This window comes from Ciconia boyciana, chromosome 1 (assembly GCF_034638445.1).
Source record: "Ciconia boyciana chromosome 1, ASM3463844v1, whole genome shotgun sequence".
NCBI classification, from domain to species: domain Eukaryota; kingdom Metazoa; phylum Chordata; class Aves; order Ciconiiformes; family Ciconiidae; genus Ciconia; species Ciconia boyciana.
Window position 1 is genome coordinate 45638584 of NC_132934.1, and position 22954 is coordinate 45661537.

The window sequence follows — 22954 nt, forward strand, 5'->3', positions numbered from 1 at the left end:
AGGTTTTCTGAAAAACACATTTTTCAGTTGTCAAAATTCCTATTAAAATGTCTTGATTTTACCATTGCTGTTATTCTCCAACAATATACATAAATTTTTATCTATACAAAGGGCAGTCACAGATTTGTCGTTCATTTCAGTAAAGAAAAGTTTCACTCCATATGTGTTTAATTTTGACAAGCACAACATATACTAAACTGTAGTGGTTAATTTTATCCTTTACAGCAAAAAGATGCTACATGTTTCATGAAAACTGAGGCAAAGGATGAAAAGCCTTTAAAATTTGTGATCATGTGTCAGAAAAAAAAGATGTCTTGATGAACAGCATCACTGCTTAACAAAGATATATACATATTTTTAAATATTAAGTTCATTTCAGTTTGACCAAAATAGTCAGTGCTTAAGAGCACCCACAAGCAGCCAGAGTTAAACTGAAGTCATTTCTAATTCCCCCCCTCCCCCAAAAAAAGAAAGCAGTTTAAGAAAAAAACATGTCCAGGTGGTTTATCTTATCAGCCAGTAGGACGAAGCTGAGACTAAATCTACTTATTTAAGAGAAAAGCTAGCAATGCTCTCCAAAGGGCTTGGCTTGCTGCTTTCCCTTGAGTTGCTGAAAGCAGCTTTTATCTGAACTAAAGTGCTGTTCAGCAGAAGTTTGGTAGGTATTCCCATGCTCATTCTGTTTTAATCAAGTTTCTAAATAGTTAATGGTATATGGTATTACTAATAATATATTAAAAAGTAGTCAAATAGATTTCAAGTTATAGTCTGACAATGTGTAACTATGGTTATTTTTCATTTCTCAGCAGCTGGAACTGAATTCATGGTAAACCTCCATGCAAATTGCACGGTAGTAAGAAAAGCCTTGTTCTGATATTCTCAGTGGATTTTGTTTTAGAGATCAGCTATTGATCGCATGAACCATGTAGTGATGTTTTGTGTCATACCTCCTAATTGGTATTTTCATTTTACACCCTATTGGTCAAGAACTTGTAAGGCTATGCAGCATACTTTGCTGTTAAAGCCCTTAACTTAGCTTTGAAAATGAGATTTAAATTTTAAAACCCCTCTCTCCCTTTTCAAAAGTATCATTAAAACTTCCACCTGTAGGTCTCACTCTAGGATTCAGAAACTGCCAGTCCAGCAGTGTTATTCTGTCCAGAATTTTGTTTAAAAAATTTGTTTAAAAAACTCCTGTCCTTAAGGTTATAACTAATGTTACATACCAAATGAAAATATCATATTTAATAGAAAGCCAATGATGTCAAGTCAGATTGAATCTTGAAGCACAAAACCACACATAGACACATATTTTTTTCTTTATATTCCTCTAAGAGAAACTTCATAGTGCTATAGGGTGGAACTCTTGTTACTAATTTACATACAGTTTATACATGTGGATAAGTGTCTATAATACTTTCAGAATCTCACAGAATAAACTTCCTGTGTAATCTAAGTAGTATGTGGTTGCTATTTATGTTTTCTCATTTCTTTGTATTGTTTCAGTTGGAATTAAAATAGACATTTTGGCATATGCTTGGGCATCCGGATGGGTGACAGGTGGTGAAAAGGATAACAAGTATCATCTGGTGACTTACAGTTCCAGTTTCTAACTACAGTAAGGCAAAGCAGTCTGATAACATGCTTTTGTTGTTTTGCTTGTAAACAGGAAAAGATACGAGTTTATCAAAATGTACGTTCTTTCCTGTGCCAAGGCAAGCCTGCCACCAGCAGTACAGTCCCTAATGCTTTGGTCAATATAATCTCAAATAATTAAGGAATGGAGTTCCTACTAGTTTGCTGAGCAGCATGGAGCTTATTCTTAGGGAAATCTTCTTTGGTCATCAGCTTAAGTTTTTCCTTGCTTAAGAACAAATCATTACTCAAAATTCTGCTCCCAGAGAGTCCCATACCTAACACAGTGTCCTCTCAGCCTTGAAATATCTTCAGCTTATATTCATAGTAACTATTAGCATCCACTTTAGCTGGGCTACCTGTGTCCAGTATTTTAGACTTTTTTACTTGAGTCACTGACATAGCCCCTTCAAGCCTTTTAATTATTCAGTTGCTGCTGCTCTCTGAAATTCCTCTGTGTTCTTGACATATCTGCAGTACTAGCATTTACAACAAGCAGCCACCTCTTCATACCTCTGGAGCTAAAGTGGCCAACTTTCTCCCTTCATCTGAAGTACTAAAGACTTCTCAGTTGTCAAGAGCTTTGACTTCTCAGTTGTCAAGAGCTTTGACTTCTCTGAACGGAATGATGACAGAAAGAGGTTGGGTTTTGGGGTTTTTTTTGTTTGTTTTTTGATTTTTTTTTTTCCCCTGAGTGTTTATATCATAAGCCTTTTAGAGGGAAAGTCTCAAAGTAAAATGGAGTTTGCCCTAGAGCTTTACAAATTATTATTTCTGTCACATCTGCTTTGATGAATTAATAACTAGGATAAAACCTCACAACAACTTGCTTTTCAATTCATGCCTCCAAAACTACAAGTAAAACTCATTTAAAATATACCCATTTCGTCCAAGGTACCCCTGAGATAAGACAATGTAATGCTCCAGGGAACGTGTTTCTCCCACAGGTTAGAAGCAAAGCAAAGCATATTTTTGTTTTACCCAGTTATGTAATAAATAACATGTGATGATAACAACCTCTGCTCTTGCAATTCCCTCCTATATATACAGGGATCAAGGGAATACTGTCATCTGGAATTATTATTTGCAGCAGAAGTCTTGCATGGTCAGTCATACTTTGGGAGCCCTGAAGGTACTATCTGTTGCATAACTAATATGATTTGACAGGCACAACTGTACTCTTAAAGCTTATGTAGAAGTTGTGTGGCTATAAAGCTAATTAAGAACTAAAGTGAATTACTACTATATGAAAATTATTCATTTGATTGCACTGTTTTTATACTATACTATGACATCAGTACACCAACAAAATTATTTCGTAATAAACAACCCAAGAAAGAGCACTTTTTTTTGCCATCTGAATAAACATAATCTTGGAGCCTATCTTATCTGCTGTTTCTCTTTTTGTCTTAATACTTGGGCTATAACACTCAGTCTGACTGAAAAACAGCTGACTCAGAATGACAGCTCTTCATTTATACCATGTTTATCTTCGAAGAGAGGGCAGAAGCCTTGAAAACAAATTCAACAGAAATTTGTAGCCACTGCTAGGCGTTACAAATAAAAAAAAGTCAAGGACTTCCCCTGGTGAAGCAGCTGAGATACAGTCAGAGCAGAGTCTGGAGGGTGCCCGGGAGAGTGGGAGGCCATCGGGACAGGCAGGCTGACAGTGCTGCCAGATGTGTTGGCAGCAGGACTGTGCAGGGAAGGCATACCACAGCTCCCTTACCATTAAACCTCTGCCTCCAGGGGCTGGCTTAACAAATGCTGCTTTCTTTGCTTACTGTTCCCAGGAAAGGCCTGCGAGGTTTATTTTTTATGACCTAATATGCAGAAAACGTATATAACTAGTCTCCAAGCTCAGGGTATGCCACAGAAATTAGGAGACCTCCTAGCTGCAATGCCCAACTGTTCAGCCTGTGTATACAGTCCAGTACAGAGTGAGTTGAAATGCAAATACAAACAGCCTCTCATCATCCCCACCCCTTTGAAAGAAAGGAGAAATTTTGTAAGGCAAAAAAAAAAAAAAAAAATTCCATAAAATTCAGTTTCAGAGACACTGGGGAGATTCGGCTTAAAATCTCCTCTGGATTTTCCATCTTTGAACCATAGTTCATTTCAGGAATGAATGAGTGAACTAATCTCTGCATGGAGAAAGAATGGTAAGGCTTTATCATTTTTATTTTACATTCAACACAAGCTATGTCAACCGATTTGCTTTCCTACAAATTTAGATGTAACTCATTTAACATAGGAAATTACTATCTACTACAATTCCCTTGGAGTTTTAACCTTTCATTTATTATGTTTTCATCCAATCCAATTTTGTAAAAAAAATTGTACCTTCTCTCTTTTCTTATTGTTCCTTCATTGGAAATATTGTTGGAAATTCTCCATGCTTTTTAAATGAACAAGGATTTATTTTAGCAATTTTGTCATTACCAGCACACAGATCTCAACCTTGTTGACTCCTATTAACAAGACAAAACATTACAAAATTCTGAATGTAATTCACTGTTTATCTTCTTACTACAGAAGAGCCATAATACTAGTCCTTGATTCTAGATTAAGCTGAATGCAAGATTTAAATATGTGGGCTTGGTGTCAATCTTCTGAAAAGTTTATTGTTACATTTCTGCTCAAAATGAGAGTTCATTTGCACACGAATTTTAGGTTGGAAAACACGTACCCTGAAATATCGTATTGTAACAGGACACAGGTAAAACCAGGAAATCTGTTTGGATCTCAGGGCTAAAATTTTGGTCTCTTCAGACATAAAGTCATACTTTCAAATTTGTAGAGTAGTCTCTGAATTAGTCTCTTAAAAATATTATCAGACCAGTTTGCACTATGATTCTGTTTGCATGGAGTTTTCTGTACTTCTCCACAAATAAATGTAGGCAAAATTGAGTCAGTCTCCCTTTTCCTCATTTTTATGCAGTGGGCCTTTTTTTTTACCCCTTCAAGAAAACTGGCCACTAGTAGTAAATTATGTAATAAATAATAGGAAGTGGGTGGGCCACATCATGTTGAACTACTGAATCTCTAATTTGAACTAAGTGTTACTTTGTTTGACTCACACCATGCTTTCACAAACAGGGAATAAGGTGCTTTTCTTCAGGTGTGATCTTAGTGGCTCTTAAATAGCCACTAAACATGCCTCAAACTATCAAGGAATTACCAACACTGGATTGGGTTATTTATCAGTCTGAAAGACATCTAAAATGTGGAAAGTGTGATTAAATATGACAATGTGAGAGTTCATTAATTCACAGAGAAAAATGAAGAGGATGAGATTTCTGTTACGTAAGAGAGAGAACTAACTCAGTAACACGGTGAACTTGTGACCCCACGCTCTTTTTTTTTGTTGTGTTTTTTTTGTTTGGGTTTTTTTTTTTTTTCAGAAATGTGGGCACTGACTGAAATTTGGGAATATGTAGACACTTACCCACACATAAGCACACAGTCAAAGCTCCTTGGAAGAAAGAAAAAAACTTTTCAGAAGCTCAGAGCCCATATTAACATCTACAAGAATTAATAATCCCAGTACATTTACTGAACAGAAAATGGGACAAATGGAGAACTGCTATATAGCTTTCATCAAGAAGGAATTCCTTCTTTAAATACTCAGTTGAATCTACATAAGATTTTGAACTAAGTCTTGCAAATATTTACTTATTCAGCCATTCCTTTCTGGGTAGAAGAAATCATCTCAAACTAGCCTAGCCTTTCGGTGGATGGCCTACTATTGTGAAGGAATTATTGACCATTATGACTGTGGTCCCAAATTAAAAGAGATATAATTGGTTTTTTCTGAGCAAAAAGAAAATCCCTCAAATTCTCTTTCAGTACCTTAAAAAAAACCAAAAAAACTTGCTTCTAGAAAAGACCCGAAAAGAATAATAGAGAACTAAGGATTATACTAGATAAAATTTATATATCTGATTAAGGCATTGAACATACTGAATGAATGTGGATATACATATTTTGGTTTAGCTTTGCAGCATATGTAACCTGACTTTTATATAAATGTCATCTAAATTCAACGGCTGTATCATGTTACTTTCATGATTTTTTAGAAGAACAAGAATACCACAAGTATTCAAAATTATATTTCAAAAGTCAACCAAAGGAAACTTTAAATGTTATCTGTTTAAATGTTAGTCCATGTGATAGTACTTCTAGATAAATTTAAAGATAATGGGAAGGACATACCACTGTCAGGACTTGTGACATAATCTGCCTAATTTTCCTGCTATAGTACACACTTGCTATATAAAGATATATTCCACAGATTTTTGAAGCCAAAGCAAATCTCCCCAGCACCATGAGTATATGATATACTATATGACATGAGTATATGACATAATATATGACATGAGTATATGACATAATACCATGAGTATTATGACAATGGCTCAATTTTTGGCAACAGTTTTCTCACACAGGATTACTTCAGGAAGAAATCTGACACTACACACAGAAGACATGGGCACAAATCTGCCATGGTAGTTTTGACTTGAAACTAGGGCAATAATAATATGAATGTAATTCATGTGGGTTTAGAATCATTGTTAAAAAGTCGTACAACCACAAGCAATGACCTAAGTATAACTCTTTAATCAGTACCAAACAGCCAAACACAAACCTGTTTTCCATTATTTCCCAAATTAGCCTGCAAAATTGTCATGTAAAAATGTAAATTTTACATGACAGCAGCGAAAAAGTGCCCAGTTGACATTCCTGGTTTTTTCACAGTCAATTTCTCTTTAATGGAAAACTGCTGAATAAAGTATGCAATCTGCTGTTTTAATAATGTTTTCCTACTCCCTCTATTTTAAAATAATTTAGATTTGGTGCTCTGTATTATCTGTTGTATACTGATCACTACAATTTATGCTTTCTGAAGAATAATGTCCACCCGGTGGGTATTGGTCTGTTAAAACAGAGCTAGGTTTCACACTTACAGTAATAATAGAAAGACAAGGGAAAAAGGGCATGATAAAATTGACAACAGATTTTTACTTTTTTACCTAAAATTTCCAGTGTTCTGTGAGACTTTTCAGATTATGATAACAGATGCGAGTTCACAAAAGCTTAAAAAAATTATCTCAAGCACAAGGCAGTAGATGCTAAAAATTCAACAGCACAAGGCAGTAGATGCTAAAAATTCAACGTTCCTCATTTATCATCCTTAGTATCAAGTTATAAGGCTTGAGGCTTCAAAGGACTTGACAGCCTCCATCCATAAAAAAGTAAATTTTAATGATTATAAAAATATAGCCTACTTGTTAATATTTTTTATTATCATAATGTAGCAAATCCAATTATACCAAACTAGAGTCATTCTCCCATATTTATGAACAAGAATGCAATTAAAGTCTTTTCTTTTTTCCCTAGAAAAAAGCAAATGGAAAATGTAAAGGTCTCTTGTTTTGCAGCTCATGTTAACTAGATTGGTTCAATTTGGAATAGATATTACAGAGAAGGACAGCATACTCTGTTACCTTGAAAATAACAAGAATTGTGTCTTCAGTGCTTTGCTCCTGACTGATGGGAACACTGAGGCACAGAGAGTCTATAACCGAATTAAACAGCTGTTGGATTATTACTGAAACGGGATGGGATAAAACATCACTCATATAAACATCTGTAAATATAATAAAGCTGAATTTGAAATTCAGGTGGGTGACTTTTAAACAGCTCAGAATATTATAGATAGTGTAGGGTGAAACTGCAGCCTGGCTTACAATGTGTTTTAATTAGTCATATTTCAGAATGTTCTACTATATATACTGTACTCTATTTTGTAGAAGTATTACTCATGTAAGACACTATGGCAGCACACTTTTCAGAAGTGGGATGAAAGTGTTGTTAGTTGGGGCTGTAGTGATTTTTTCTTCAAATCATGCCACTGAAGTATAGAAGTGAATCAGCTATATAATAAGGGAAATTGCACCATCAACTTTTTTTCCATTTAATAATCAATGCCTTTTTTTTACAGATGTTCGTATTCACTTCTAAAAGTACATAAATAATTTGCAGATATAGTTATGTTGCAGACTAGAGTATATTATTATTTTCAAATGACACTTTAACATAAAAGATATTTATATCAGTATGTCTTGATCAATTAAATATTGTACTGCATTGAAACTGGTGACAATTTACTACTCCACAGTTAGAAATTTATCATCTATCAATAAAGAGAAAGAGCAAAATATGGTCTAAAATGGCAGACTATGACTAATTTATAAAATAATTTTATGGAAAATGGGGTTGATTTTATTCCAATTCATCAGAAGTATATTTTTCCAGATATTTAAACATTAAATATGTGAAATGGTCAGAGAGCAGTAGCATAAGCAAAGAATAAATTGCTGTATTGAATTACAAGACTACAAACTCCCATTGCCAGCACAGAGTTTTATTTTATGCTTATCATCCCACTTTTTTTTTTTTTCCCAAAATTAAAATAAATGCAAAGTTAAAAAGGGAATCACCCTGGACAATATGCAAATTATTGAAGCGCTTTACAGGCTGTACAATGGCTTCAGCACATACACGCATACATATGACTCTCATTATAAGGCAGATTGAGGTCAGTACATGGCCCTGAGAAATAACCTAAAATAAATCCTGACAGAGAGGATATATGAAGGGTGACTGTAAGAAGCAACACATACTTACCAGTAAACAGAATAGACCTTGTCTTATAATGTTGGTAAGGAATGTGCAGCTTATTTTGGTGCCAATTCCAGCTTACAAGTCTGGTTGATTTTTAGCATGCCTGACTCACTTTTCAAACTCTTCTCTAGCTTCGACCACTTTCCCTGCACAGCATCTTGTTGTTTTCTTCCAGGCAAACTTGACAAAATACAGCATGACCTTTCCTTCTCCCTCATTTTGGGGAACACATACTGTTCTGACACTTGTCTCCTTCCCTTCTTCCTCAGTGTTGTCTCTGGGTAAATTTTATCCATGATCACTCATTCAGTTATTAATAATAGGTCAACAAGCCTGCTGTTTTGATTCAGAACACATCCTTCGTTCCACAGTAAAATCGTATTTTTTTCCCTTTCAGAATTTGAAGCAGCATACTAAATAACTGACATTAAATCATTTAATATTTTAAATATACTTAAAAATAAAAAACATACTTTTTTCATCACTTTATAAAATCAAGTGAAAAATACCTGATATTTTGGCTGTTTTTCACTGTTTCCCATTTTTTCATGAATTTGCGCAGTGTGTAAAAAATTATAGAAAAGAAGAAGGACAGAGAAAATGTAAATATGCTTAATTCTATTATTTTGAATAACAACACCCAAACTTCAGAATATTATACATACTTGCTTCTAACAAAAAAGCATTAAGTTAAAAAGTTGGGTTTTTTCTTCTTTTTATCGTAAAAAGATTTGTCAAGCTAAAACCAGAATCAAGTCTACTAACTGACCTCATCCATCAACTGATCTATTCACATAAACTGTATTTGACCTTTTCCTGAAGAATATGTGCTAATTGATGCTTGAGTATGCAAATATTAGATATTCTGGGTTGGATTTCTCTCACCTAATTTGAAAGATATATTGTATTAAAATCTATATCCAAGCTGGTCACCCAAGAGCAGCAAAGGGGAATAAAGGTATTTCTAGGATGTTGCACTGGTTTGGGCTGGGGTAGAGTTAATTTTCTTCACAGCAGCTAGTATGGGGCTGTGTTTTGGATTGGTGCTGGAAACAGTGTTGATAACACAGGGATGTTTCAGTTACTGCTGAGCAGTGCTCACACAGAGTCAAGGCCTTGTCTGCTTCTCACCCCACCCCACCAGCGAGGAGGCTGGGGGTGCACAAGAAGCTGGGAGGGGACACAGCTGGGACAGCTGACCCCAGCTGACCAAAGGGCTATCCCACACCATATGGCGTCACGCTCAGCATATGAAGCTGGGGAAGAAGAAGGAAGGGGGGGACATTAGGAGTGATGGTGTTTGTCTTCCCAAGTAACCATTATGTGTGATGGAGCCCTGCTTTCCTGGACATGGCTGAACACCTGCCTGCTGATGAGAGGTAGCGAATGAATTCCTTGCTTTGCTTTGCTTGTGTGCGCAGTTTTTGCTTTATTTATTAAACTGTCTTTATCTCAACCCACGAGTTTTCTCACTCTTACTCTTCTGATTCTCTCCCCCCATCCCACCGGGAGGAGTAAGCGAGCAGCTGGGTGGGGCTTAGTTGCCGGCTGGGGTTAAACCATGACAGATGTGATTGACCCAACATGCTACAGATTATCTGAGTTGAAAAGAACTGCGCCTTTGAGTTCCTTATTTTTCTATATAGGGCTTCTATAAAGGCAATTGGGAAGACTACCTGTTCTACACTACAGATGCCTGCTTCTGTCTGACCTGTCCCAGCCTAACTAAAGGTTGCTTGAGAGAAGAAAATAAAATTCCCAACTTTAGCTATCAGGGATCACTTTATAGTTGGTATCACTGGTGGCAATCACATACCCCACCCTGCCCCCAAAAATAAAATTGTGGAAACAAATATAAATTGGTAGCAATTATCCTACTCTTCTAGGTGCTAGTATTCAACTGGAGCAACATGGGGTGGTTTGGTTCTTGGGGAAGACAACAAGACAAGTGACCAGAGTCAGGATGAATACCAGGAAGTTAAATGTGAATATAATGAAATGTAGGGCAGAGGGCGTCTGTAAGATGGTTTAAAAAGGACAGGTTGTTTTCTCTAGAAAAGAGAAATTTAACTGGGGACAAAGTAATGTTGCTCCAATAAGCAAAAGGTTGTTGGTTATAATGACAAGAGTGATTATTCTCTTGTGTGCATTGAGAGTGGGGCATAAATAATCAGGTTAAATTGCAGCTAAGGCGGTTCAGGGCGGTATTAGGAAAACCCTTTATAAGAATAGTTAAGCAACAAACCTGGCTATACAGGAATTGTGTAGTGACATGCTTTCAGTAACAATTCAGACAAATATCCATGAGGGTTTATGGTCTTGTCTCAAGGAATGAAGATGGAATAAATGACATTTGGATGATATTTCCATTTTTTGAGTCCATGACAATGAATCCATATATATAGTTTCACTACTGTGAATTCTATTTTACTTTCTATTGGTGGATCCTTTAATTTAGATGACTACAGTATATATTGACTTCTATGATGAAATTGCATTTACACATAGCACTTTCTTGGTGTCTCTGTTGGAGTTAATTTAAGCCACGGATTTCACTAACTTGCTTTCTGTTTGATAAGAAATGTAAGATATAAATGGTTTGTTTCGTAGAAATGTTTTCTTGATCCTTACACTGAAAAGAAATTACTTTTTCTTCTCATGTTGATTTGCTCTTTCCAGTTAGTCTAAACAGTTATCTAATATCCACAAAGTACAAATATGTACCTCAAGAAGGAATCCCAATTTTGCTCTCTCCAGCAATCTAACAGAACATTTGGCTTTTTATGTACAATAGAAGTAACACTAAAATTTGCTCAAACCTTGTTTTATATACTGAGATTGTTAACAGTAATCTTTCATTTGGTCTATACTATTACAATGAACTTTAAAAACTTCAGTAGAGAAAACAAGATAATTAGTTGCAGATGTTCTTCATCAAGAAATATGATGAATTGGTAATTACTGACACAGACTTTGTCCTGAGGAAAAATATACAATGTACTTACAGATGCCAAGAACACCAAATAAGGAATGGCATCTTCTGTGTTAGAAATCACACAACCAACAAAGATCTGACCAGCCTCTGTGCCTCACATATTAAAGATAAAGGAATAATAAAACATCTTAAAATGATGTTAACATTCAGACACTGGCAATTTCATCCATATGCTGTCACCCACTACTAAAGTCTTTTAAAGCTTTTTCTTTCTTTTTTTTTTTTTTAAGAATACAGGATAATTGATGTAAAACACATAGCAGTTTTTCAATTCTGAAAATGTAGTGAGTAAACTTATCTTTTTCTCTCTAAAGAAGTAAGTTGATAAAGCCTGGTAGTTAATAGTTATAATAACAAAAATATTTGTTATCCTAAAGGATTTTACTTATTTTGAGTTGGTAAAAATAATAGAAAGAGTCTTGTTGATTTCAGAAAAACAGAACACTAAATCAGAAATTTTGATGAAAGGATGTTTTCACTGATGTTCAATAATGTGCTGCATTCATGAAAAGAGAAAAAAATTTATAAATTACATCTTCTATACATAGGGTACTCTTGGGTATGAGAAATAGTTCAATATATAAGAAAAAATACTGGTTATCAAGAGCTCTGCAGGACTCCAGTGACTGCATTCAATAAATAAGAAATTTACCTCAAAATAAGGCCTCATTACCTATAAATTTTTGAGCTGCTCACTGGACAGGTGGTCTGGAGGCCAATTCTGCTCAGAGCCTTGGCAATTCATGGCTCTCTGTCCGCATCTTGTTATTTAGTCCTTCAGGCATGGGTAGTGCCTGTGCAACGTCGGAGAACAGCATGACTACCAGCAGGACAGTAGCCCAAAATTGGGACCTAGTCCGTGACTTCTAAAGAGTGGTGTGGTATCTGTTCTGATGACAAATGTATGCACGTTCCTGAGTTTTGTTGCATGTCTTGCCAGAACTACTCACATATGCATATGATCACTTCATATAAACATTACATAATATAAGAACTAGAAGAAAATTTTATTAATTTAGTTATATAACTTAGATGACTCCACATAACACTACCCATGTTTCTCCATAAAAAGGAAAATTCAGAAATGGGCAAACACAGAGGTTTTTTTTTTAAGTTATGTTTAAAATATTTACTACAAGCCTGTGTCACAGAAAGGTTTGCTACCTAATCTTCACACACACACTTCAGAAGCAGTTGGGCTTGTTTGAAGTGTGACTGTCACTTTGAAAACTAAATCAGATTTGCTGATCCAGATCTAGCGCTCTAAATGAAAGTTACACTTCAAACAAGCCCAGTTGCCTTTGAGGTGCTATAGAGCTACTGTTTCTGTTTGAAGTTCATTATCCTACTACACTACTACCAATTCAATGTTACATCTGTCCCCTCTTACTATGTTGTGTCTCCAGATAACTAAATAAACACAGATGATAACGTTCAGGACAGAGTATACGTGACAGCTTTGAGCTCTTCTACTCAGGAAAGCTCAGTCTAGGATTACAGCTATCCCCACAAGGTCTGAAAGAGTCATGTGAAGGGGAGAGGAAATAAAAATGACCTTTCTAAGGTAGTGTTTTAGTGAAATACATGCACACTCACAAACGTACACATACACACTATTCACTATTAAATACTTTCACCAGATATGTTTAAATCTCGTAACCCACTAGACGCAGACTATAACAGCCCTTCTTTATCACTCTGCATTCACAGTAGCTAATGTGAAGAGAAATGCAAAACATGATTTTAACAATACCGATTCTCAGAAATCCTGGTGTATTTGCAACATAAACAAACCATGTTTATATTACGCCTCCCCTGTGAAATAGAATGCATACAAACTCATTCCGACCTGCCCATAGATACGTCTGTCAGATTCACTGCATAGATACTTCACAAATTTCTTGCATTTTACTGTACAATATTCAGTTTATGATTTGCATTTCTCCAAGGTGTGCTAACCCCCAAGGTTCAGAAATAAAAAAAAAAACAATCCAAACCAAAACAAAAAACCCAAACTAGCTAACGTGTAAAAAAGTGTATGTTAAATACATATTTTTCCCTGGGTACATTTACAGTATATTTCCAGAAACAAGTCCATTATAAAAATGACAAGTAAACATCCAAACAAAGGCAAACACCAGAAATCCAACAGAAGCGGAACACTTGTTTCAGAGTGTGCTCATAATTGCCAGCTGCGTTGAAATGCATTAGTACTGTAACCTCATAAATCTTCCCAAAGTTGTTTGCATAACTATCTATTATCATGCAATACTGCTAAATCAGATAACATTCTATCTTTCCTAAATTGGCTGTTTATATTTCTCATGACAACCACAAGACAGCAACCACAATATACAACTAGACATGTGCTGAAGCTTAGGGTCCCATAGCAGTTGAGAGTGCTTCAAAACCTTACGGCTATATTCTCCTCCTTTTGCCCTGGTACCCCTCTTCCTGAAGCCTGTGGATGCAAAGAAATCAAACTCAATCACAACAGTGGAAAAACTTTGAAGGATTTAGCTTCTAAAAAGTCATTCCCTAGACCCAACCCATCAATTCTTTGAAGCCAATTTATAACTGAAAAGCATATTAACTTAGGAGGAAAATTTTTACTGTAGCTGAGCAGAAAGCCACAGTTAGAGCCCATGAGCTTTCAGGCAGCTCTCACCCAGGCACTCTTCCCTCCATCTCTAGCCAGGATGACTTACTCTGGTACCTTTCCCAGCCCAGTAGCAGTGGATGAGATCATGATGCCACAACAGGGCTCTAAGTGCCAGCACTCACAAATGAGATTAAGATTGTTAGGTTTAAGTATCACCAAACTAGCCATGATGGTAGCCCCGTATTAAACTCTGTGCTTGCCCTGATAAACTGATAAGCAATTAATAGCTAATAGAAACTAACTTGCTCAAACAGTTTATTCTGTCAGGTTTCTGAGTGTGGCTAATGCTTTATTTGATGGGCAACTGGGCAAAAGGAGGAGATAAATTTGTAAATAATTATCTGGAAGTATCACTTCAATAAAACAGAAAGAAAAAAAAAGTAAATAAAGTAAATAAAGGAACTTCCCTTCACTCATCAACTATTTGGCATATCCACAAAAAAAGAAAAAAGTCATCATGTGAGAAAGCTGAGAAAAAAGCGATCATTGCAATCAAGGTGATACTAAAATTCAGTGAAAAGCAAAACTTAATAGATGACAGTCTTTCCAGAAGAGAATTTCTTTTCCTAGCTTAAAGTTGGTAAAACTGAACAGTTGCTTGTTTGCGTAAATTACCAACAAAACTCTATAGTAAGCCATTTATGTTAAACATTTACCTTTTAGTTCCTTAGTAAAAGGGGAAAATTTCTTATAATTGTAGAGAAATATTTCAGTCAAGAGAAATGGGATTTGGTACTTTTGATATGGAAAAAGTAGATAACGAATTAAGGCTACAGCATTGCATCATGCCACTCACATATGAAAATAAATTTCCTGGTCGTAAAAGCAAGATTTTTCTAAGCAGGAAGAACATAAATCCTGCAGAAAATGATACCTCACTAGTTCCCCATTCTCTAGGGAATGTATGTGCTTTGCTACTTGTAAAAAAAGCAGTGGGACTTAGTTAAGTGTAGTGAAGATAACTAATAATTACAGCAATCATACTATACGACGCTTCGTAAACTTTGATTTAGAGACATGCACTCCTCTCAGTCTGAAGCCCTGAAATCTCTGTCATGACAAAAAGGTAATTGCCTGGAATGTATTTAGTATATAGCAATCACCCATTTGCTTTCAAAAAATCTTGAATATATCTGTTTCAGGCAGACATCTAGTTTAGCACTTCTGAGTTTATATTGTTTAACAAAGGCTGTGACGAGGAGGAGGGTAAAAATGAAAGAATCCCAGGCATCAGAAATAAAGCAGACGATAACTCTAGAGATTCTTGTTACGTGCCAAAGTTTACATCCTAGCTGCCCATTAAAACACTGTCCCAGGTGTGGCCATGCAGCCCACAACTCAGCCCACCTTCAGCTACCTCACAGGTACCGTAGCTATCTCACAGTTTGTCTGTAAACTGCCTGCAGGTAACCTGGCAGGCAAAGTCCTTGCCTGGGTGCTAAACCACCTACCAGTTTGGAAAGGTAATGCCTCAGTACACCTGGGCAGAGCATCCTGTTTGTGTCTTGACCTGCTTGATGAACTGAAAATCTGACTATGTTGTTAGCCAAAAGGCTAGCTGCCTGGACTATATTTAGTATATAATAATCACATATGAATTTACTAAAAGTCTTGAAGATACCCACATAGGTAGACATCTATTTTAGCACTACTGGAATACAAGAAAATCAGTTCATATTATGGAACTGAAGGTGGCACCTTGAGGCACCTCTTTTCTTTCTCATCTTTTTTGAATCAACTGGTTTTCAATACTCTGTAAAGCTGTGTGTTACCTAACATTTTCATTTCCAGTCTCTATTATTCAAAATTTTATTACCAACTTTATGAATAAGCCACTGAGCTATAGCATAAGTTAATACAATTTTTCATTTAAAGTGAAATATGGCTTACACACTAAGAAAGCAATGTATTCTAGTGTGGGAGAGAGTAAATGGACATCTAAGAAAAGTACAGTTCCTTCTTTAAATTTTGGAGTTATTTTTGAACTGCATTCAGTGCCCAAAAATAACAAGACTAAATGAATTAAAATGCAGTGACAACATTTCAGTGTTCATTACCCCTTTTAGACCTTTTTGGAAACAAGACCAAACAAACCAAAACCCCAAGCATTGCAATCATATCAAAAGACTTTCTCAAGAGGAGAAAATGAAATATGAGAACTGAACGAGGCCGCTTTGCAAAAATAAAGGGAATAATAAAAGCTATCCTTTTTTGCACTTTATATAGACACACAAGCCCTTATCTGCTGAAATAGAACTACATGAAAATACCCTTCCCCTCTGATCATGCTGAGCTTTTCATAAAGTTGTATCTTCTGTTTTGCCTCAGGAAGCCTATTCAACTTGATTTGCTCTTTTTCTACAAATTATGTCAAGATTTAAATAATTTTATTTGTCTGTTATTAGGTAGCTTATGTAAAACTGTATGAAAGTATGTGCACGCAGTCTACTAGATCTTCAAACAACAGTTTGCATAAGAACTTACACATATCTTAACTTTTAAATACAAATGAAAAGTTTTATTTATTTTAAATTATTCTCTAAAGGCCTTCTCTGTAATAACTGGATAGTATTTCATAGATATCTTTATAAAACATTTAAAAACAAATCTTTGTTTTGGTATCGGATAATTAGTTATGTAATAAAAAGAATTATTCATATGACTGATGTCTTCTTCACCTTTCCTATGTGCAGTATCATATTTCTGTTTGTCTGTTGATGACATTTCCATATTAGGACTTCTGTATTCCAGATGACTTGACCAAAAAGGTGAATTTGACAAACTTCAGCTTTATTATCTGAATTTGGTCATTTGGACTTGTTAAAGAAAGAGGGAGATGCATGTACAAACCACTTAACATGTTCTTTTTGTTCTTCTGAGAATATTTGCTGTAATTTGCAATATTGCTGATTCTGTTTAATCAAACAATGAGTACCTACAATGAAATAAAGCTCAGGGAAGGCAGAAAAGGATGATGGGCTCATAAAGCTCAGAAAAGAATGCTGGAAGTGGCCACAGCTATCATAAAGGAAGCTGAACTTATCTCAACACCAAGGAGACTGGAGGGTGGCCTTTATTGTAGATAAATGGCTGTATCAGTTGAGTGGGTCAACTGGTTATGTAAATGGTCTTCTCTAAAATGATCACTAGAAAGCATTATCTTCCTGAGCCAGACAGACCAGCATGGGGGAGCTGTACATGAGGCTCAGCCCAACAAAGAGTATAAATATTGAGGAGACAGCAAAAGTGACTTTGAAGAGAGCAACAGGTTTGAGCCGGCTTCAACCTATGTATTCATTCCCAGCAACTGGGAATGCCCAGTGCCATGACAGTTAGTATATAGAGAATGGTAATGGGAATTATGTTCATTATGTCATTTCACTGTATAGTGCGAATGCTATATTGTGCTTGCGTTGCAATTTCAGAATATTGCTGTATCACTTTTCTAAATCAAAATCCCAGGTAATGTCAAATATCTTCAAACAAGTAAATTTGGTATTAAACCTTAAATCTTCCTCATATGTAATATCTAAAAGAACCTGGTCAGAGAGTATTGGGCTCTGATATTCTGAAAACTCAGCAGTAGAAATTCAATAGTGCTCTCATGTTTCTTCACTTCTTTAGAAACTGATGATATTATGTAGGCATGTGTGGAAAATGTTAGTTTAAGTTGGGGCTCTACTAAAAGGACAGACCATGGGACCACACTGTGGATACAGTCAGAGTTTCAAAGCATCTGAATAAAACTACTGCTCCAAGGGACTACAAAATTTTTCCAGAAGTCTCAACTGCATTGGCAAACCTCTTAGGGGTAACAACGTATGAATGATTCAGACTCAAAAGCTTTTTCCATGAATTGAATTTCTGTTGAGTTGAAATAGGTTTCTATGGTAGCAGTAATGTCATAAATGGTTCCCTATAGCTTAAAAGTACCAGGCGGCAATGCCTCTAGCACCTACTGTGCTATTTTCAATCAAGAAAAAAAATCATGCTGGGACCCAGATGAGAGATGTGCATCAGCAGCCACACCCTCCATCAGATCTGTTAATGTGACAAGGCTAACCACATCAGAAAGTTAGCCCCCCACAGTAAATCTTGCTAAACCAGATCACAAGAATGCCTTAATATTTTTGGAATTTTTAATTCCAAAAAGTAATCTGCATCTTGATACCTAAATCCAATGGATGCATTCCTCTTCAAGGATGTGGTTATCAATTTATGTAGTTGGGATTCCTCTATCCTGACTTAGGAGTCTGACTTCAGATGTCTCTCTCAAAAGTCTGTCAGGCTTAGAAGTCTAAACCAGTAAACTTCTTTTGAAGGGACAAGAACTGAACTATCAAAACTTGACAAAGAAAGCTGGTGCTTTTATGTCATTTGAAAATATTAAGAAACCCAAATATATCATCCCATGCATACGTAGCTTTGGAAATTTTTGCCACCAGCAGTACAATACTTGGAAACACTTTCTCATTAAGGTCAAGTATATTGGACATCGTCTCTGGCTGATCCAAGCGAAAGTAATATAACTTCAGTCCTATGCTGTAACACTCCATACACACAACAAATTTATTTCATATTAAATCATTTTAATAAATTTGCATAGAAACCCTACCCCGAGGCCTAGTATTTCATCACACTGTGTGGTACGAAAGCAGAGAAAGATATGGTTTCTCTCCAAAGAAACTTACAATCTAAGTATAAAAAAAGAGGCAATAAATTGCAAGGGACAAGTCAGAGACTATGTGACATGATGACAGATAATTGGCTTCAGCTACATACTGCATAATCAATTTTCCTGATAAATCAACAGAAATGAGAAAAGATAGACATCACAGCCACCTGGGCTGACAAACAAACAGTAATCCCCGGGGAGAGCTGAATTACACACTTTCATACAGTAGAATCTAGAGCTTGATGGGTCTGTATTGTGTGTGCTCTCCTTCAGCGCTTTGATTGCTAACTCTTTCTTTATAGAGTCATGGGCCAAGCAACATCAGCCACGCTGCCTTTTGACACAGCTCACCTTTCAGTGGGAGCTCTCATTTCCTTTGTCTTTCTCAACTTTATGCCAAAATAACATTGTGAGAGTAAATACAGGAAATACATTCCTCCTTTTCCTGATTAACAGTAAAGTCTTATTTTCAGCAAAATGAAGCAGCTTTGAAAAGTGCATTAAATTGCAAGCAGGAAAGCAAACAAAATAATGGCAGAAATATGAACAATAACTGAAACTGATGGGAATAAAAGTAAAATATGTAAACAGTAGCTAACAGCATTATAAGTGAAAAAAAACCCAAATGAATCCCAGGATAAGAAATTCAACAAGACAGAAGTACCTCCAGATTCCAGCAATCTTCTACAATGGAATGACATAGCAATTAATTAAAAATTTGTGTAACATTTAAGTAAAAGAATAGTATATAAAAACAGTAGTGAAGGATATAAGAACAAACATATTATTGCAAGGCAGATGGGCTTTCTGACAGGTATGAGAATTAACCATGCCTGTTTGTGTTTATGAAGACCTAGGCAACCACAGTGCATTCTTCTATAGCCCACCAAAAGCTGCAAGTGGAAACCTGATACACTTCAAGGGTAAAGTCAAAATTATGTACTCTGGCCAAACCTATGCTAGTTACACTTCCTCAGCCTTCAAAACAGGGTAACTACTGGCAAATTGCTCAGTGGATTGCTATCTCTGGCTCACAACAACTCCCAAACCAAACCTGGGAACTGCTTTGGGTGAGAACTAGTTGTACTGGGAATAAATTGTGCTGGGACCATTCTAACAGCTTACAGCTACAGACGATCACCTCCAGCCACAGGGAATCTCCATGATGTAGCAGTAGATTAGAGTCAGGGCTGTCCTTCACTACTGCAGTGATCCTGGAGACAGATTAAACAAAGACTAGGAGATCCTTGCATCCAAGGATAGAAAAGTATAGGATAGAACAACATGAAAAAACTGTTCTGTGCTTCCCTGCCCTTCCCTTCGGGTGCCTTCTGGGATAAGCAGCAGTGTACATTTATGCCAGTAACAGAAGTGTCTGCCTCCACAGCCTGCAATTCCCAAATTATGACGTGAGCTGTCCACATGGCTGGCAGAATAAAAAAATAATCTGCAGGTGGCTCTTGTAGCATCTGGTTGAGATTTAAGACTCAAGATATCCTGCAGCAGCTTCCAGTCCCTGACTCCCTGACTGTGCTATGAATTCCTAAGAGTGTTTGTCATAGCATTGCCACTTCACTCTCCTTCCTGGTCCTGATCTCGGGCAAATACTTTTGTTCAGGCAAAATAAAGTTCATTTATACAATCAGAACAACCTCATCTCCTCTGCTTACAGCTGGAGAGTGCATGATATCATGAGCTGCGACAGAGATACAATCTGAAGGAGACCTCATCCTCAGGTGCAGCTCTAGAGTGAAGAATAAAAGCACACAGTTTGCTAGAGGTCAGATCTTCATAAAAATGTAATTTTCCATGGGACCCTGTACAAACTCTTTTTGTTCCTTAGACACACTAATAAATGAATAACCACAAAAATGTCGTAATTTTTGTCACGTAAGAATAGAATATTTTAAGGGGGGACTAAGAAGTGGAGAGAATGACATGTCTTCTGGGATACCTTTGGAGGATTTTGGACTAGCTAAAATATACAGATACAGGTCACATATTTATAGTTACCAAAAAGGAATTACACCACAAGATAGTCCCTGAAAACCTGTCTCCTTACATATACTGTACATATACATAGGTAAGCCATATTTTCTTTGCAGAAGTAACTAAATCTATTACATGCTAAAACTGCCCCCAGGTGTATGCCACCTGGACAGCTGCTCCTGGAGTTGGAGGTTAATGAGATCTTCAAACTGTACCACTGTAGCAGCTCAGACTTGTCCTCATAGGGATGTAAGAACAGGAAAACTAACAGGGATGTTATGCTGTTTGTGGGCAGGAGTTCACAAGACCAGACTGTACTATGGAAGAAAAAGGTAAAACAGTATCTAGGAAGTACATGGTTTTTTCCTACAGTAGCTGCTAGGAAGAAATGTTGTTCCTACGTGTGAGCAGTATGCTTGTTTCTGGTGATGGTGTAATTCACAGGATTGAAACTCACTATCATTTCCAGTCTTTTCTTGCCTCCTGGAGAAAAAAAAGACCTCCCATGGACTAATTGTGACTGCAAAATGCAATTTGATACAGGCTATGTCATATAGATCACATTATATATCTCAATTTAGAAATACTAAACAGATTATGAACTCTTAGTCCCTTTTTTACCCTTCATCTGCTTTTACCAACTTCATTTGGATTTGGGTTCTGAGTTAAAACATGTGTAAATGTGTGAGAAAATAAAAATGAGGAAAGACAACCAGTGTGACTGCATAGCCTCGTGTCAGACTTTCCAGCTACAGTCCATGTAATTTATGACAAACCATATTCTTTTAAATAGCCAGGCAGGTAATTCACATATTGATTAACTGGATCTAATAGTAAACAATACATCTTGAGAAACGGCATCTTTTCAAATATGTTGTTTAAACATATAGTTATCAATCAAAATTGATTCCTTTTCAAGATAAATATTGATGCTTACCCAATATTTTAAAATCAATTGAGTTGAACAAGTGGTTAGTTCTGTATCTATTTTCATCTGCTTTAAGAGAAATATCAAAGACACTGTTTATGGAACAAATAAAAACGTACTATGAAATTTGAGGATGATATTTGAAAAAGAAAACTAATTTGAAGGTAACAGTTCCTAATAAAGCTTCAGTAATGATACTTGCCTGAAAAAAACCCCAGAAATCCTTCTGAAACTAAATGGAAATATAAAACTCCTTTTGCATGACTGCAAGAAGAAATAGATTTCCAGTGTAAGCTTGAGCTAATAATATTTCAGTAATTTTCTAATTATTTTGCTTTAGCAAAATAGTAGATCAAAGAGACAAAGTGCCAAACTTTCATCTGATGAAAATGAGCAAAATATATTTAAGTCAATTGTAAAGTACTTATTTAATTCACCAGAAAAATTAGACCATTTTAAGAGGTACTTCTATCACTTTTGAAGTCCAGTAAGGTTTTTTTTCACAATACACACAAACTATTTTTATTTCTTTGATAATTTTGCAAAGTGGAAACAGTTCTGCTTCTGTTCTTATAATCTTGTAACCAAATACATTCTCACCGTCTTTCCCTCTCTCCCTGGTAGGGATCATGCCCTGCAAGGGGAGGCACAGAATAAGCTCATGACAAGAAGATATTAAGGACTTATGAGAGGAAACCAGCCCCCCAGCACATGCTCCACATCTAAGTCTAACTGGGCATCCATGCTTCAAAGTATCCTCAACTGATTCTTTTTCAATTCTCTCAAAACTAATCTATTCCTCAAATGCAGTACTAGTTGATTCCATAAATCATGACAAAATTAAAAAAGTATTAATAGTTTTTGATCCTCACCTAGAGGATGTGACCGACAGATGTCCTCTAGGTGAGGATGTGATCCACAGACAGGACAACTCATTTTACCTTTTTATTTTATAAAAATAAAATAAGGTTATTTCTTAAAATATATTTTTAAAACTAGTATTTTTAAAAATGGAGAAACTATTCACTTTATGTAAAATTTATTATGATTTCTCACTATCCAGTTTTCAGAATTACGTTAATACTACTGTCAGAACAGAAATTTAGCCAGACTAATCCCGAGAAGTTTTTAAAACTAAGATCTGAAAATTATTTGTTTTCCATTTGTATAAAATTTTGGTTAAGTCTAATTGCAAGAGTAATAAAGCCAAGAAGTAACTCAATATGCATCAAAATCAAAAAGTCATGGTAGTAAAATTTGTTCATTATTTGTCTGGGGAATAATCTATTCATATAGAAAAAGTATGTGTTTAAGAGAGAGAAAGTTTAATATGTTTAGCAGATCACAGGATGCCTTTCTAGAAGTATCTTCATAAGGTTTCTT

At 35.9% G+C, this 22954-nt stretch overlaps 1 protein-coding gene across 5 annotated transcripts in view; it reads right to left on the reverse strand.

Moving 5' to 3' along the window:
* The window catches only part of PPFIA2 (PTPRF interacting protein alpha 2), a 357296-nt gene that overhangs the window by 135178 nt on the left and 199164 nt on the right, over positions 1–22954 (reverse strand). The window lies entirely within an intron of this gene.